This window comes from Artibeus jamaicensis, unplaced genomic scaffold (genome assembly GCF_021234435.1).
Source record: "Artibeus jamaicensis isolate MK-2021 breed Jamaican fruit bat unplaced genomic scaffold, CSHL_Jam_final contig_1015, whole genome shotgun sequence".
Taxonomy (NCBI): domain Eukaryota; kingdom Metazoa; phylum Chordata; class Mammalia; order Chiroptera; family Phyllostomidae; genus Artibeus; species Artibeus jamaicensis.
Genome location: NW_026521194.1, coordinates 16544937 through 16559107, shown reverse-complemented (window position 1 = coordinate 16559107; position 14171 = coordinate 16544937). Strand labels below are relative to the sequence as shown.

At 41.7% G+C, this 14171-nt stretch overlaps 1 protein-coding gene and 2 pseudogenes across 2 annotated transcripts in view; 2 read left to right on the top strand and 1 right to left on the bottom strand.

The window, feature by feature from the left end:
* Positions 1-14171, bottom strand: part of PLEKHM3 (pleckstrin homology domain containing M3) — a 176595-nt gene that overhangs the window by 49280 nt on the left and 113144 nt on the right. The window lies entirely within an intron of this gene.
* The window catches only part of LOC119064338 (60S ribosomal protein L4-like), a 122370-nt pseudogene that overhangs the window by 3363 nt on the left and 104836 nt on the right, over positions 1-14171 (top strand).
* Positions 5393-10970, top strand: LOC128625951 (40S ribosomal protein S2-like; annotated as a pseudogene).

Here is a 14171-nt window from a genome sequence, read left to right as displayed (position 1 = left end):
CTAATGCCAGGAAATTTAAGGTGGTTTTGTTGACATAATTATCACTGAATTCTAGACATTTAATCTTATCTCTTTAAATACCTAACTGGGAGTTAGTAAGTAAGCAATTAGAATGCACATTGCATTTTCTACGAATCTCACTTAAATGTTTTAAATGCCCCTTCCTGCTCTGCTGGGCCAGGCCCCTTCCTCCCTGCCCTATCCCAGGCCACCTACCCTCCCCGGCTCCACCCCCAGAAGCACATTATTTGATTTTCATCACCTGGTTGGTCTGGAAATTCCGACAGTTTCAGATTGTTTTGTAGTCAACAGAAGAAACAGGACTGGTATCAGGTTTTTAAAAATCCATTCCCCATCTTTTCAAAGGTCACGGTGATGTCACATCACCCGGGGCACTGTGCAGAGGAAGTATGTTACCCAATCTAAATGTTTTTAACCACTTAGTTTGGTGTCAATCCAAAGAAAAGTCAATGAACCGACTGACCTGCCTTAGACTTGGCCTTAAGGAAGAAACGAAAACTGTGGTTTTACAACAGGAGGCCATTCAAACATAATCAGAGAGAAAAACGTTTTTAATAGTATGCCCACCTGCGTGTGACATGTTCCGAGGTCTGGTAAAATCTAAATGGAACAGAGGCCCACAAAAGGAAGCCCAGTAAACAGCCAGCTTTCCTGGAGGGCTGACGACAGAGGAGAGCCTGTGATCTGGCCCGGCACCCAACACCCCTCCCCGAGCCACCCCAGGGCCCCGCCTGTCTCCGTTCTAGCACGTTGGAACCTCCAGGCCAGCAGAGACTCCCATGTAGATTCACTCGCTACTGCTGGGAGCCCTGGCGAAGGGAAGACTTTCTGACGGGTCGGAATTCTGTGTAGTTGTAGAGGTTTTCCCGTCGTCTTTGGGCTCCCTGTCCTTCCGGAGCATGGCTAGCTGAAAAGGCTCCTCACAACCCATGGTGTGTGTGCGGGTAGACAGAGGTCAGCTCACTGACATTCCAAGCAGCTACAGAGTAACTTATGACAACTGGGGAAGAGGTTTCACTGGCTATCTCTTTTATAATATTTCCATAAACTGAGGTATAAGATACATGGGTAAAGTGTATGATCTTAAGTACACAACTCAATTTTCTTTAATCCTCATTGAGGATACGTTTATTGATTTTTAGAGAGTGGAAAGGAGGGAGGGAGGGAGAGAGAGAGGGACAGAAACGCTGATGTGAGAGAGAAACATTGACTTGTTGCCTCCCGTATGCACCTCTACCGGGGATGCACCCCTACTGGGGATTGAACCTGCAGCCTAGGCATGTGCTCTGACTGGGAATCGAGCCCACAGTCTTTTGGTGTACAGTGATTCCAACCAACTGAGCCACTTGGCCAGGGCACAACTGAATGAATTTTGAAACACGTATGTGAAACTACTACTGTCCTATCTGTCTTCCTGGCCTCCTGCTGCACCCACCCCAACCCATCCTCTCTGCTCCTACCAGAGGATCTTATAAAATCCGATCTGACCAGATGATAAGAAGAATGACATCAGCGGTGGCATCACCCCCACAGCACTGACTGGCTGTTTCCTTTATTCTTTATTAAAGAATAAAGAATATTCTTTAATTCACTGTCTCCTCTTAGATAATACTAGTCAAGCTCTTAGAACACTGCCAGCTATACAGTGAGCATTAAATAACATTGATTTATTTATTCATTTATTTATTTATTGGAATCCTAAAAGATCAGTATTTTTATCATTGCCAATTTATAGGTGATACAACTGAGGCTTAGAAGGCTTAAGTCATTTGCCCAAGGTTGCTCTGCTTAAATGTGTAAAGTGTAGGGGGTTGGACTGCCAGACCCTCCGCCAGCCACTATGCTTTAGTGCCTTCTGAGAACTGGCCTATTTTAAATGAACCCCCCAAAGCCTCTTCAGCTGCTACAGGACAAGGTCTGTTTTTTAGTGTGCCCTGTCCTACACGGTCTTTGCACAAGCCTGTCTTTCCACACTTGCTTCTGGTTTTTATCCACTATCCCCTTCATCTCCTACTCTCCCGATGCCTGTCTACTCCTTATTCCCGGTTTCATCTTAGTAAATACCATTTATTGCTTTCATCATGTGTGAGTTCTGGAAGCTTTCTCTTTTTATTTCCAGTTCTTACTGCAACTACCCAAAAATGAATAGCACATATTCATCTTACAGATAAATAAACTGAGACACGGAGAGATTAAGGGCCTTGCCTTGCGGTCAGGGAGCCAATATACATGGACATCAAAGCCAGAGTTTGAACCCAGGACATCTGATTTCAGTGTTCAGTCCTTCCTACTCCACCTCAATTCCTCTCAAGTCCCGTGCTCTCACTCCTGACTCAAATGCCACTTGGTTTCAAAAGCATTTTTTGCTTGTCCATCCATTTGTTCCCTCTTGCTCTGCCACCTTCCACAGGTATGAACAGGTCACTAATTAAGGAGGAATGGCTCTTGCTGCATTTCTATCCTAGGCCTTTCCAAGTGCATTCAACCTTTATATTTAAAAAAGCTGAAAGTGAGTATTTCTGGAATATTCCTACTGCAAGCCCTAGAACCAAACACTTAAATCACAACTTTGTCCAAGTAAAATGGCAAATCTTTGACCAGATTGGGCTATGGTCTAATGGCATGAACACAGAGGGCAAATGGAGAAGTCACTGCCAGTTAAACACCACATGTACTTTAGCAGAACCTCCAGGGGATGCGTGATTCATGAGCTCCGGGGACATGTGTAATTCTTAAAGGATGAGCTAGCCAGCTCTCCAAACTTGAGGACAATGGAGGGTGACTTCTGTGGGCAGCCTGAAAGGCCATACTGGGCAATTTTGAAAATGATCTTGAAAAGCATTTTATTATTGGAATAGCTAACATTCTTGTTGATTATGCAGAATAAAAAAGCACTAAAGCATTTGAACATTTGGTACACGTTCCGCTCCCTCTGTACTGCAGAGTGAATATTAATGCGCAATCTGTAAAGTCTCACAACTTGACAGGAAGTGACTGGCTCTGCAACTGCCTCCTGACAAGACCGGGCAGCATTCGGTTGTGATCATTCAATCATGCTTGTATTTAAGATGGTTAAATGAGTTACTTAATTCTTTGGCTTATTATTTTTGCATATATTGAAACTACATATGCATAGTTTCAAGTCCCAGGCTAAAAAGTGTCATTGTTGAGAAAAAAGTACAAATATCCAATTTGGAACAGCACAATTATTTAAATAATTTAAAAACTAAATTGGGCTGACAAGGTGATTTCAAAGTTGATTTGGAAGAATAAAAGAGCAGGCATAAGTAAGACAATTTTTAAAGTATACTTTATTGGTTATGTTATTAAAGTTGTCCCAATTTTTCTCCCTTTGATTCCCCCTCTGCCTAGTACCCCACTGCCCTCCAGCAATTCCCCCCTTAGTTCATGTCTATAGGTTGTGCATATAAGTTCTTTGGCTTCTCCATTTCCTATACTAGTCTTGACCTCCCCCTGTCTATTTTGTAACAACCAATTATGCTTATTCCCTGTACATTTTCCCCCATTCTCCCCACTGATAACTCTCCATGTGATTGTCATACCTACAGTTCTGTTCTTGTCCTATTGTTTGCTTTGTTTGTTTGTTTTTTAGATTCAGTTGTTGATAGTTGTGTTAATGTTCATAGTTTTGATTTTCCTCTTTTACTTAAATAATTCTCTTTAACATTTCATATAATAAAGTTTTAGTGATGATGAACTCCTTTAGCTTTACCTCATCTGGGAAGCACTTTGTCTGCCTTTCCATTCTAAATGATAGTTTTGCTGGATAGAGTAATCTTGGAGGTAGGTTCTTGCTTTCATGACTTTGAATACTTCTTTCCAGCCCCTTCTTGCCTGCAAGGTTTCTTTTGAGAAATCAGTTGACAGTATTATGGAAACTCCTTTGTAGGTAACTCTCCTTTTCCCTTGCTGCTTTTAAGATTCTCTCTTTATCTTTAATCTTTAGCATTTTAATTATGATGTGTCTTAGTGCGGTCCTCTTTGGATCCAACTTGTTTGGGACTCTCTGTCCTTCCTGGACTTGTATGGCAATTTCCTTCATCAGCTTAGGGAACTTTTCCTTCATTTTTTTTTAATAAGTTTTCAATTTCTTGCTCTTCATTTTCTCCTCTAGCATCCCTATGATTTGGATGTTGGCACTTTTGGAGATGTCCCAGAATTATCTTATGCTCTCCTTGTGTTTGTTTGTTTTTTTTTAATTCTTGTTTCTTCATTCTGTTCTGGTTGAATGTTTATTTCTTATGTTCTAAATTGTTGATTTGAACTCCAACTTCCTTCCCTTCACTGTTGGCTCCCTGTGAATTTTTCTTTAATTCACTCAGTGTAAACTTTATTTCCTTCCTTACAAGTTTACCATACTCAGCGAGGTCTCTGAGTATCCTGATCACCAGTGTTTTGAATGCTGCTTCTGAGAGGTTGGCTATCTCCATTTTGTTTCGTTCTTTTTCTGGGGTTTTGTTCTATTCTTTCATCTGGGCCATATTTCTTTGTCTCCTCAATTCGGCAGCCTCCCTGTGTTAGTTTCTGTGTATAGGTAGAGCTGCTTTGACTCCCTGTCTTAGTGTACCTCTTATATTGTATGGGGTGGAGCCTTAGGTATTTGCCAGGGTGGCGCAACCCACTTCACTGCTTTGTGGCTCTGTGTGTGGGGAGGGTCGAAGAGGGGACAGCGTTGCTACCTGGTTTCTGGAGGCTTGCCCAGCGCTTGCCCTGTTTCCAGTCACTTTACTCACTTCCTGTATGTGACTGGCACCCTTCTAGCTGTTGCCCAGGTGGTGGTTCCAAGAATGAGTGGGTTTCAGTATGTTCTAGGTCCAGATGGGCCCTTTAAGTAGATTCTCCTGAAAGACCATCAGTTTATTCTGCTGCCCCAATCCCCACTGGTTTTTACAGCCAGAAGTTATGAGGCTTTATTTTTTGGGTGCTGGGACCCTGGGCAGCGTGATCTGACCTGGTGCTGGGATCCCTTGCTTCCAAGGTTTTTATCCACCACATGAGCGTGTGGGACCACCCATGCCACTGTACCACTGCCTCTCCAGTGCCACACAGTGTCCTCTCCACCCTGGCTCCCTGGCTTCACCCCTCTTACCCATCTGGATGAATATGTCTTCTTTAGATTACTGTTTGTCAGACTTCCACACAATTTGATTTTTCTGGTAGTTCTGGGTACTTTTGGTGTTGAGATTAGTTGTGAGTCTTGTTGTGGTTGTGTGAGGAGGTGAAGTATGTCTACCTATGATTCTATCTTGGCCAGAAATAGTAAGACAATTTTGTAAAACAAAAATATATGGACGTATTTGTACTATCAGGTTTCAAATATATCATGAAATTTAAGTAACTGCAACTGGCTTTGGGATTGGGATTGAGGAATGTAAGTGATAACTCAGAAACACATTTCAGGACACGTGTAGTGAGATTATGATGGATTTGGAATCAAAGGTCAACGCAGAAAGACTGGATTATTAAAAAGTACAATGGCTTCTTTTCTGAGGAAACACTAAATGATGGATGACACCGGTCCTGTGGGAGGGCCTGGAGGTCCTGGGCCCCTGGAATGGGAGGCTGCAGCGGCTTCTGTGGAGAATTTGGCAGCAGCATCTGGGGCCGAGGTTGCAGCCAGGCTGGGGTCTGGGCTGAGGCCACAGGGCTCAAAGAAGCAAGGCCGAGGATATGGAGTGGATCCCTGTCACCAAGTTGAGCCACCTGGTCAAGGACACAAAGATCAAATCTCTGGAAAAGATTTACCTCTTCTCCCCACCTGTCAAGGAATCTGAGATCATTGACTTTTTCTTGGGGACATCCCTCAAGGACAAGGTTTTGAAGGTTATGCCCATGCAAAAGCAAATACATGCTGGCCAGAAGACCCGGTTCAAGGCATTTGTTGCCATGGGGAACTACAATGGACATGTTGGTCTGGGTGTTAAGTGCTCAAAGGAAGTAGCCACTGCCATCCATGGGGCCATCATCCTGGCCAAGTGCTCTATTGTCCCTGTGTAGCAAGGCTACTGGGGAACAAGACTGGCAAGTCCCATACTGTCCCTAGCAAGGTGACTGGCTGGTGAGAGTCTGTGCGCCTCATCCCTGCCCTCCAGGGCACTAGAATTGTCTCAGCCCCTGTGTCCAAGAAGCTGCTGCTGATGGCTGGTATCACAACCGCGACTCCTTAGCTGGGGGCTGCACTGACGCCCTGAGCAACTAAGCCAAGACTAAGCTAAGAGATGGTGCCTTCAATGCCATCTCTTAAGACCTACAGCTCTCTCGCCCCTGACCTCTGGAAAGATACCGTGAGCACCAAGTCTCCCTGACCATCAAGTACAGACCCTCCACAGGGTTCCCGTGCAGCGGACCTGGGCTCCAGCTGTACCGCCACGTGATTTTGTACAAGGGAAATAATGAATTAAGGCTATTAAAAAAAAAAAGTAGAGGCCCTGGCTGGTGTAGCTCAGTGGATCGAGCGCAGGGCTGAGAACCAGAGGATTGCGGTTCGATTCCCAGTCAGGGCACATGCCTAGGTTGCAGGCCAGTTCCCAGCAGGGGACACATGAGAGGAAACCACACATTGATGTTTCTCTCCCTCTCTCCTTCCCCTCTAAAGATAAATAAATAAAATCTTTTTTAAAAAAGCACACTTCAAGATTTGTGTGTATAAAATTTCATCAGAAGTCACTCATTAAAAAAAAGTACTGTGAAATGACTGCTTAACCACTTGGGGAAAGAATCAAACTATATTCTCACCTTATCCCATGAACTAAAATAAATCCCAGAAGTTTGTTATTAAATGTATAAAACGAACTGCTTTAAAAAAAGACAAGAAAATGCAAAATACCATTTAAATGATCTGAGTGGGGGGAAAGGCTTTGCAGGTTTTAAAGCCACAGGAAAAGATCACATAAGAAAGAAAACAAATAGGTCTGCTCCCATAAAAGTTGTAAAATTCTGTTTATCAGAAAACATCCCACATAAAAACCAAGGGCAAACAACAAAACTAGGGAAAATACCACACGGAAAGTGTTGATAGGCTAAAATTGAAGGAACTCATAAACGGACTAAAAAGACAGACTTCCATCAAATGGGGGAATAAAATTTATACATTAATAAAATAGGAGTAATGTATATTAAAATGTTCTGCCTCACAAATAATAAAATATCATCAAACAATAATGAGAAGTCTTTTTTGCCTCTAAAACTACCCATACTGTGTGTTTTTAAATGACAGTGGCTAGTTGTCCAGTACTGTGAGGGAAAACTTGCTTACATGTTGTTGGTGGGTATGAATATAGTGAATTATATCCAGAACTTTAAAAAATTTCAAATCCTCTGACTACAGTAGTTCCTCTTCTGTGTTTATCTTAACCAGAAAATAAATTTTGTACAAGGATACATATTATCATAGTATTTACAATATAAAATCAAAAACACTTAAATGCCCAACAAAAAGGAGAAGGCATTTATAGCCAGGGAGATCTTATTCAGGAATTCATAATAGCTAGTGCTTCTGAAGATTAATACATTAAAAAAAGTAAGATTAAAAAAATGTATATTGTAAAGAATGAGCTATGTTTTATGCCTATAGATGCGCAGGAAAAAACAGCCGGTGTGTATGTAAATGGTAGCTGTGGTGGGAGTGAATAATAATACGGATAACACTAGCCGGGTGGGTGACCTGATCTGCAAAGTCAAGTCCACCGAGGCTTGGGCACTGCATCTCTCTGCCATGCTGCCTGACGATTATTTTTTCCAGCAATTTTCTGTACTCCCCTGGGCTCTGCAATGAGTATACATTTACAATCTGGGGGAAAAAAACACAAAACTTCTTAAAAAGTGACTTGGGGTCAAGAAGCCCTGTGACGGCCTGTGGCAGGGTCCTCTTGCTCTTCCCCTTGGCCGTGGGCGGTTCTTCAGTTTTCCTCCCCACTCTCCCACTCTCTCCAGTGTAAACCTTGGAGCCGCCCGGCCTGCTGCGGGAGGGAAGCCCCTGTGCACGGCGGCGCCGTCCGATGGCCGAGGGCCAGTCTGGCCGACTCATTTTTCTTTCCTCTGCCTCCCTCTTTTCCTTCCCTCCTGCAGACCCTTAGGCTTTCTAGCACCCACTGGGAATAAGCCTGGTTCAAGGTTCTGGTTTAACAAAACAAAACAGGGCATCCTGGGGTTAACGCTGGGCTGGCCTTTCACAGTTCTATGATTAAATTGCATTTTTCAGTGGTTCTGTCTTTAAACTCAAACCCTTTTAAAGAGAAATTTAAGGAGAGCAAAACATAGGAAACAGTGCCAAATGCCAATAACATATTTTAGTCGTTTGGGGAATGGGCAGCTTTAGAAACCGCAAATTCCCACTTATGCAAGGGCTACTTGAGCTTTTTTCTTTATTGCTTAGTGACAGAAGCCTGGCTTTAGACCATGGTCAGAGCTGTTCTCTCTTGTTTTCTTTCTCTGTCTCTGAAAACAGTTATACAAGGTCTGAGTTATCACAATGAGAGTTGGCTAATCAAACAACAAAAATCATTTTCTCCTGAGGATGTGGCTAGTTCAGGCTAAAAGGCAGACATCCAAGTCTGTGTCTCGGTACCTGTCATACCTGCTCAGCAGGCTCAGTGCAACTGAGCTGTGCACTCTAAACCTGGGAAGCTCCATACATGTGACTTCACCACCAGCTGGCAAGGCTTTGGTACCCTGTGCTCAACCTAGCTACTCCGTGTCCTTTCTCTCAAAGACGGTGCCTGAACGGGGCACGTAAGATGTGGGTATTCTTTTGTGAAAACCATGACTGACACAATGGAAAATGGAATCAATCCTAGAGGGCCTTTATTTCTGTAGCCTTAGATCTATTTTATCAGGGATTATAAACCCAACATCAGTGTCCAATGACGAGGCTCCTCTTCTCAGGCCCCCACCGTCAGAGCTGGGTTATGGTGTGGCCAAGCGGTCCCAGGGCATGCAGTAATAAACTGTGTCACACTATCACCAAATACATTAGAAATAAGGTGCCAGTGAGCTCAGGTTTTCATAGCCACTCCTGAAATTACTGGCACTGAACTACTCCCACCTCAGGATAAGTAGATGGCAGTGATAATTAAAAAAATTTTTTTAACATATTGAGTACTAGCATTTTGATGGTGTTTGTAAGATGTACAGACTAACTGTAGGCCAGAGATATAGTTCTGGAATGAAGCAGCTCACATTAATCTGAATTAGCAATCAACTTCTGTTGGTGCAAGAGATTAATTTTATTCCCTAAAGGTTAAAGTAAACTGATTTGGTGAAAACTGAAAACAGAAAACCTAGAGAAAATAAGAACTATAGAAAACCTGGAAAAAGATGCAGATATCCTTAACAACTACTAGCAAACTGAATCTAGAAACCTATAAAAAGAATTATTATACACTATGACCAATTGGTAATTTATCCCAAGAATGCAAGGTTGGTTTAACATCTGAAAATCAAGCAGTATAATAGACTGCATTAATAGAATAAAGGACAGAAACCACATGATTATCTCAATAGATGCAGAAAAAGTATTTGACAAAATCCAACACTTCTCTGTGATAAAAAAAACCACTTACTAAACTAAGAAGGTAACTTCCTGAACCTGGCACAGGCTATTATGAAAAACTCAGTTAAACAACATACTTAAGGTGAAGACTTAAGACTAAATATTTTCCCCACTAATATCAGGAACAGACTAGATAACTGTTCTCACCATATCTATTCAACAATCAAGTCAACCACAGAAAAAAAGAAAAAAACTCCAGACTGGAAAGGAAGAAGTAAAACCACTGCTTGTCTCAGATGGCAAGATCTGGAACATAGGAAAGCTGGAAACATTTTGCTGACATGAAAGTCAGAAAACTTTAAAAAAATATATATATCTAAACAAGACTTTGTAACTACATCCTTGTATGATGCTTGGAAAATTGGATGGACTATCCAGTTCAGAGTTATGAAAACACTAATAGGAATCCCATTCCAAATAAACCAGAGAGGTGGCATCAAAGCATGTAATACACTCCTTATTTTCAACATAAAGAGGTACATGTGCATTTTTATTAATGGCTATTAATTTCCTTTCCCCTAACTACTAAATACATTATATACCATTTGGGTACATAATGAAAATATGTTTAAAGACTATTGGTGAGTAGGATGCCAAACAGTTGCCCGCCTGGTGTCCACATACTTCATCTGGCCCCGCCTCCTGCAAGTTCTCTGGATCATGGCTACTTTCAAGAAAACAAAAATCGCATTACTCTGATAGGCCTATTCCAGGTCCCCTCGTACTGAGTCAGGAAGGACTCCATGTGGATGTGGGGCATAGAGTCAGACTAGAAACAGGTCATTGCTATCTGCTCTTGAAACTGAGGCTATTGGGTAGAAGAAAATGAGAACTTTTAAGGCACAAGGGAAAGCCCTGTAAGAGACAAGGCTACTCAAATATCTTAATAGATAGTAAAAGTTCAATGCAAGCCAGTAACATCCACTGAGTGTGCAGAGCGACCCTGGTACTTGGGAATGTCTAGGTCTGAGGGCTCTCTAGTTTCAACTTTCTTTCACAGAACAGTGACTATGGCAATGAAATTGTTACTTCTGGTTTGCTGGCCTTGAACTTGCTAGATCTTCCATAGCTAATTCAGACATATCCTGACAAACTACCTTAAAACTTGGAGTCTTCGAACTTTGCTCCTTGTTTGTGCTTTGGTCCTATGGCTAACCCTTCCAACCCCAGTCTTCTCGACATTAGTCACTTAGAGCCTTCTGCTCTCCCTTTTATAAATATTTCTGCATCTCCACATGGCCTCTTTCCAGACCAACTCTCAAATTTTATGTAAAACAATGCTGGTCGAAGCAATGAAGAACCAAAAAACGACCTTTTACAGTCTTCTTAAATATGTCCAAGATTTTATCTTCTCTATTCTCCAGAGTCCCAGTAACAATGGCAGCAACATTAAAGAGAAAAAAAAAAGACAAGTATTTAAGTGTTTCTTTTTTAAAAAAATATTTTATTTTCTTTCTTTCTTTTTTTTTTTTTTTTTAGAGAGAGAGGGGAAGGGAAGGAGAAAGAGAGGGAAAGAAACATCAATGTGTGGTTGCCTTTCACATGGCCTCCACTGGGGACCGGGCCTGCAACCCAGGCATGTGCCCTGACTGGAAATTGAACTGCAACCCTTTGGTTCACAGCCCACGCTCAATCCACTGTGCTACACCAGCCAGGGCTTAAGTGTTTCTAAAATTGTGCTGTGAACTTTCCATATTGTAATGAAATAAACATATCTTAGCATGTGTAAGTAGGTGTTCCAACAAACTGGTTGTAATCACTAGTTATTTCAGAGACACCTTGTCTTTCAAAAATTATTTCATTAATAATTAGCATGGCAGTCCTGATAGGAAAACTGTAAACTTAGAGAACAGACATAAGAGAATTTCACAAGCAGGAACTCTGTAATAATTTCCCTGAAGAAAATCCTTGAATGCACTTCAGAAAGAGATTGGCATGATTCCATAGCACCCTTCCTGAAGCAGCCACAACTGCTCAGCACCCGAGAGGCCTCATCCATGGAGAGAGGGTGACTAGCAATGACACCCACATTTCATGTTTTCTGCGCCAGTACAACTTTGTAAAGGTTTTACAATTTTTAACTTTGCCAAATAAGGACACTAAAACTGAAATCTATTATCTAGCATTATCACTCCACAAGAAAGGAAGGAGATTTTATCACCTAAAAAAGTAGAAGGAATATGCTTTCAGGAAAAAAGGATATTTTTAATGGAATATATGTGGTGTTATTGAAAATTCACCACATTGTATTATTTTTCTCCCTTCTGTATGACCTGGTGAAAACTCCATCCCAGATGAGCCCTCAGCCCACGGAGGGAAGTTGGGAATGTTTGTGATAAGAGAACAGGGAGCTTATTGTTCTCGTCAAACCATTGCTTTAAAGTGAGTTTCAACGTAGAAGAATGAGGACAGTGTTTCCCGAACTTCAGTTACATGAAAACACCTTCGCAAGCGTTACAGCTGCACTTCACCTGTGTTGTTATTTACTCAACTTCAACTGAGTCACTGGTGTACTTAAATTAGTGTATTTTAAAGTGGAATCCTTACATGAATATCGTTAATTCGAAAGCCAGTATCTCTTGCCACACTTTAACATAACACAACTGCTGGAAGGCCCTGAGCCTGCAGCCAGCTCTCTGTTGAAAAGGAAAGTTAGCAAGTGTTAGGGGTTCAAGTCAGAGCAACACCAGGATGAAACTTCCTGTTAGATTTAACGTGAAGGACAGAAAGAGGATTGACGGAAATAACTTTCTCATTATGTAATTAAGTGTTATTTAATGCCATGACCATGGACTGCCTAAAAGTATTTCTTGTATAGACTAATGCCATTTTGGTAGCCATTTATGGAATCAGAGGTGTCCTCAAATAGTAATCAAGAATGCTGGCTAAATGAGCTTCTTGAGTTCAGATTCTGAGACTTCTCCACGTACCAGCTGGTGACCATTGACAAGTTATTTACCTTCTCTGCCTAAGGTTTTTATCTACGAGATGGGGTTAACAGCCCACTTCAGAGGCTGGTTTTGAGAACCAAATGAGTAGATACATGTAATGCTCTTAGAACTGTAATCGAAGTACCAAGAGCTCAAAAATGTTAGTTACACTTGTTATTTCATACTTGGAAGAACCAAAACGGTCTACACTTCACATTAGACTATACCAGGCATACAGCAAGGTAGTAACACGTTTCTGGAAAGAACTTATAGCTGGGGTAAGAATGACAATTCCTTGGATAATATGAATTGAAATGAATGACTTGGTCCACATGCATATAAGGCAATTTATTGTTCATTTGGTTTAAGTTCTCTTCCATGCTCCAGTTACTTGGTCAAGGGCGAGTCTGAATGATATATTTTTGTTTTTAAGGCACAGTCACAATGCGTTTGACACAAAAAGGTCATACCGTAGAGAACAGCTTTCACAATCTTAACTGCAAGTCACTCTTTAGATAAATAAGGCCATCCAAATACATTAGGTTTTAAATTATGAAATCAATGTCCCCTCTGTTTAGAGTAAACAACAGAATTAATGTCAGGTTCAACCCTCAGAGTGGCTACACATGTTATGATTTAATTCTTATTATGAAATACAATAAGGGAGGACTTATCACTAAACCATCAAATAAATAAGCTAACATCAAAAAGCAATGGTTCTGGGGGGCTCCTGAGATGGATTAGTTGGTCTTGAACAAGAAAGACGTACATTAACATATCCTAAGCTGCTGCCTTTCATGTGTCATCCCCTTTGTCCCTGGAACTATATTTAGTACAGAGAGAACAACAGCGCTGCCAGGGCAGTCAAGTAGAAAGAGAGGGTATTAATTTAGTAGGTCTTGGTCAAGGTTAGGGCAAGAGATAGTGGACAAGTACATATTTAATTTATTAAAATACAAGATAAGGTTATACTGGAAACTTAAAGCAGTCTCTAGACCCTACACTGAGTCTACCTTGACAGTGGCCTGATTGACATAAAGAACTGGATTTTAAAAATATCTTGTCTTCTTCAGTCCCTAACCACTTACTTTAGGACAGTTTCCTCCAGCCCTATGGCATGCTTCTTGGTAACATCTTTACCGCCTTCCTCCCCTCCCTTTTTAACTTTTGGTGGTTCTTCCTCTACCGTGTCAGGTTGAGCACCTCGCCTTTTCCTTTGTGCTGTCAGGGTCTCCCATCTGTAACTTGCCGACCTTTTCCCCACAAACCTCTTCATTGCCACGCTTCTCCTCTTCGATTAGGCCAAGTTCTCGTCCTCATTTGCTTTGTTCTTTTAGGCAGGTCTCGCAATTCTTCTATTGAATTCTGCATCAAACATTAACTATTCTTTCTTAAAAATGTTACCTGTCCTTTCCTACTTCTTCCTCCCACACCGTTGTCATGGACATTATAAAAATATTTCTTTACCCTGCTCTTACTAAGTCTGTAACCAATAGAACGTTCCAGATCCTGACGGTGGAATTTGGCCACACCTTTCCATGGGCCTTTGCACTTTCCCCCGGGACCTGCTTCTCTTAGAAGGCTCACCTGGAGTACTTCATGAGACCAAAAGAGCTGAGTAAGGTCAGAGGCAATGCACTGAACACCCC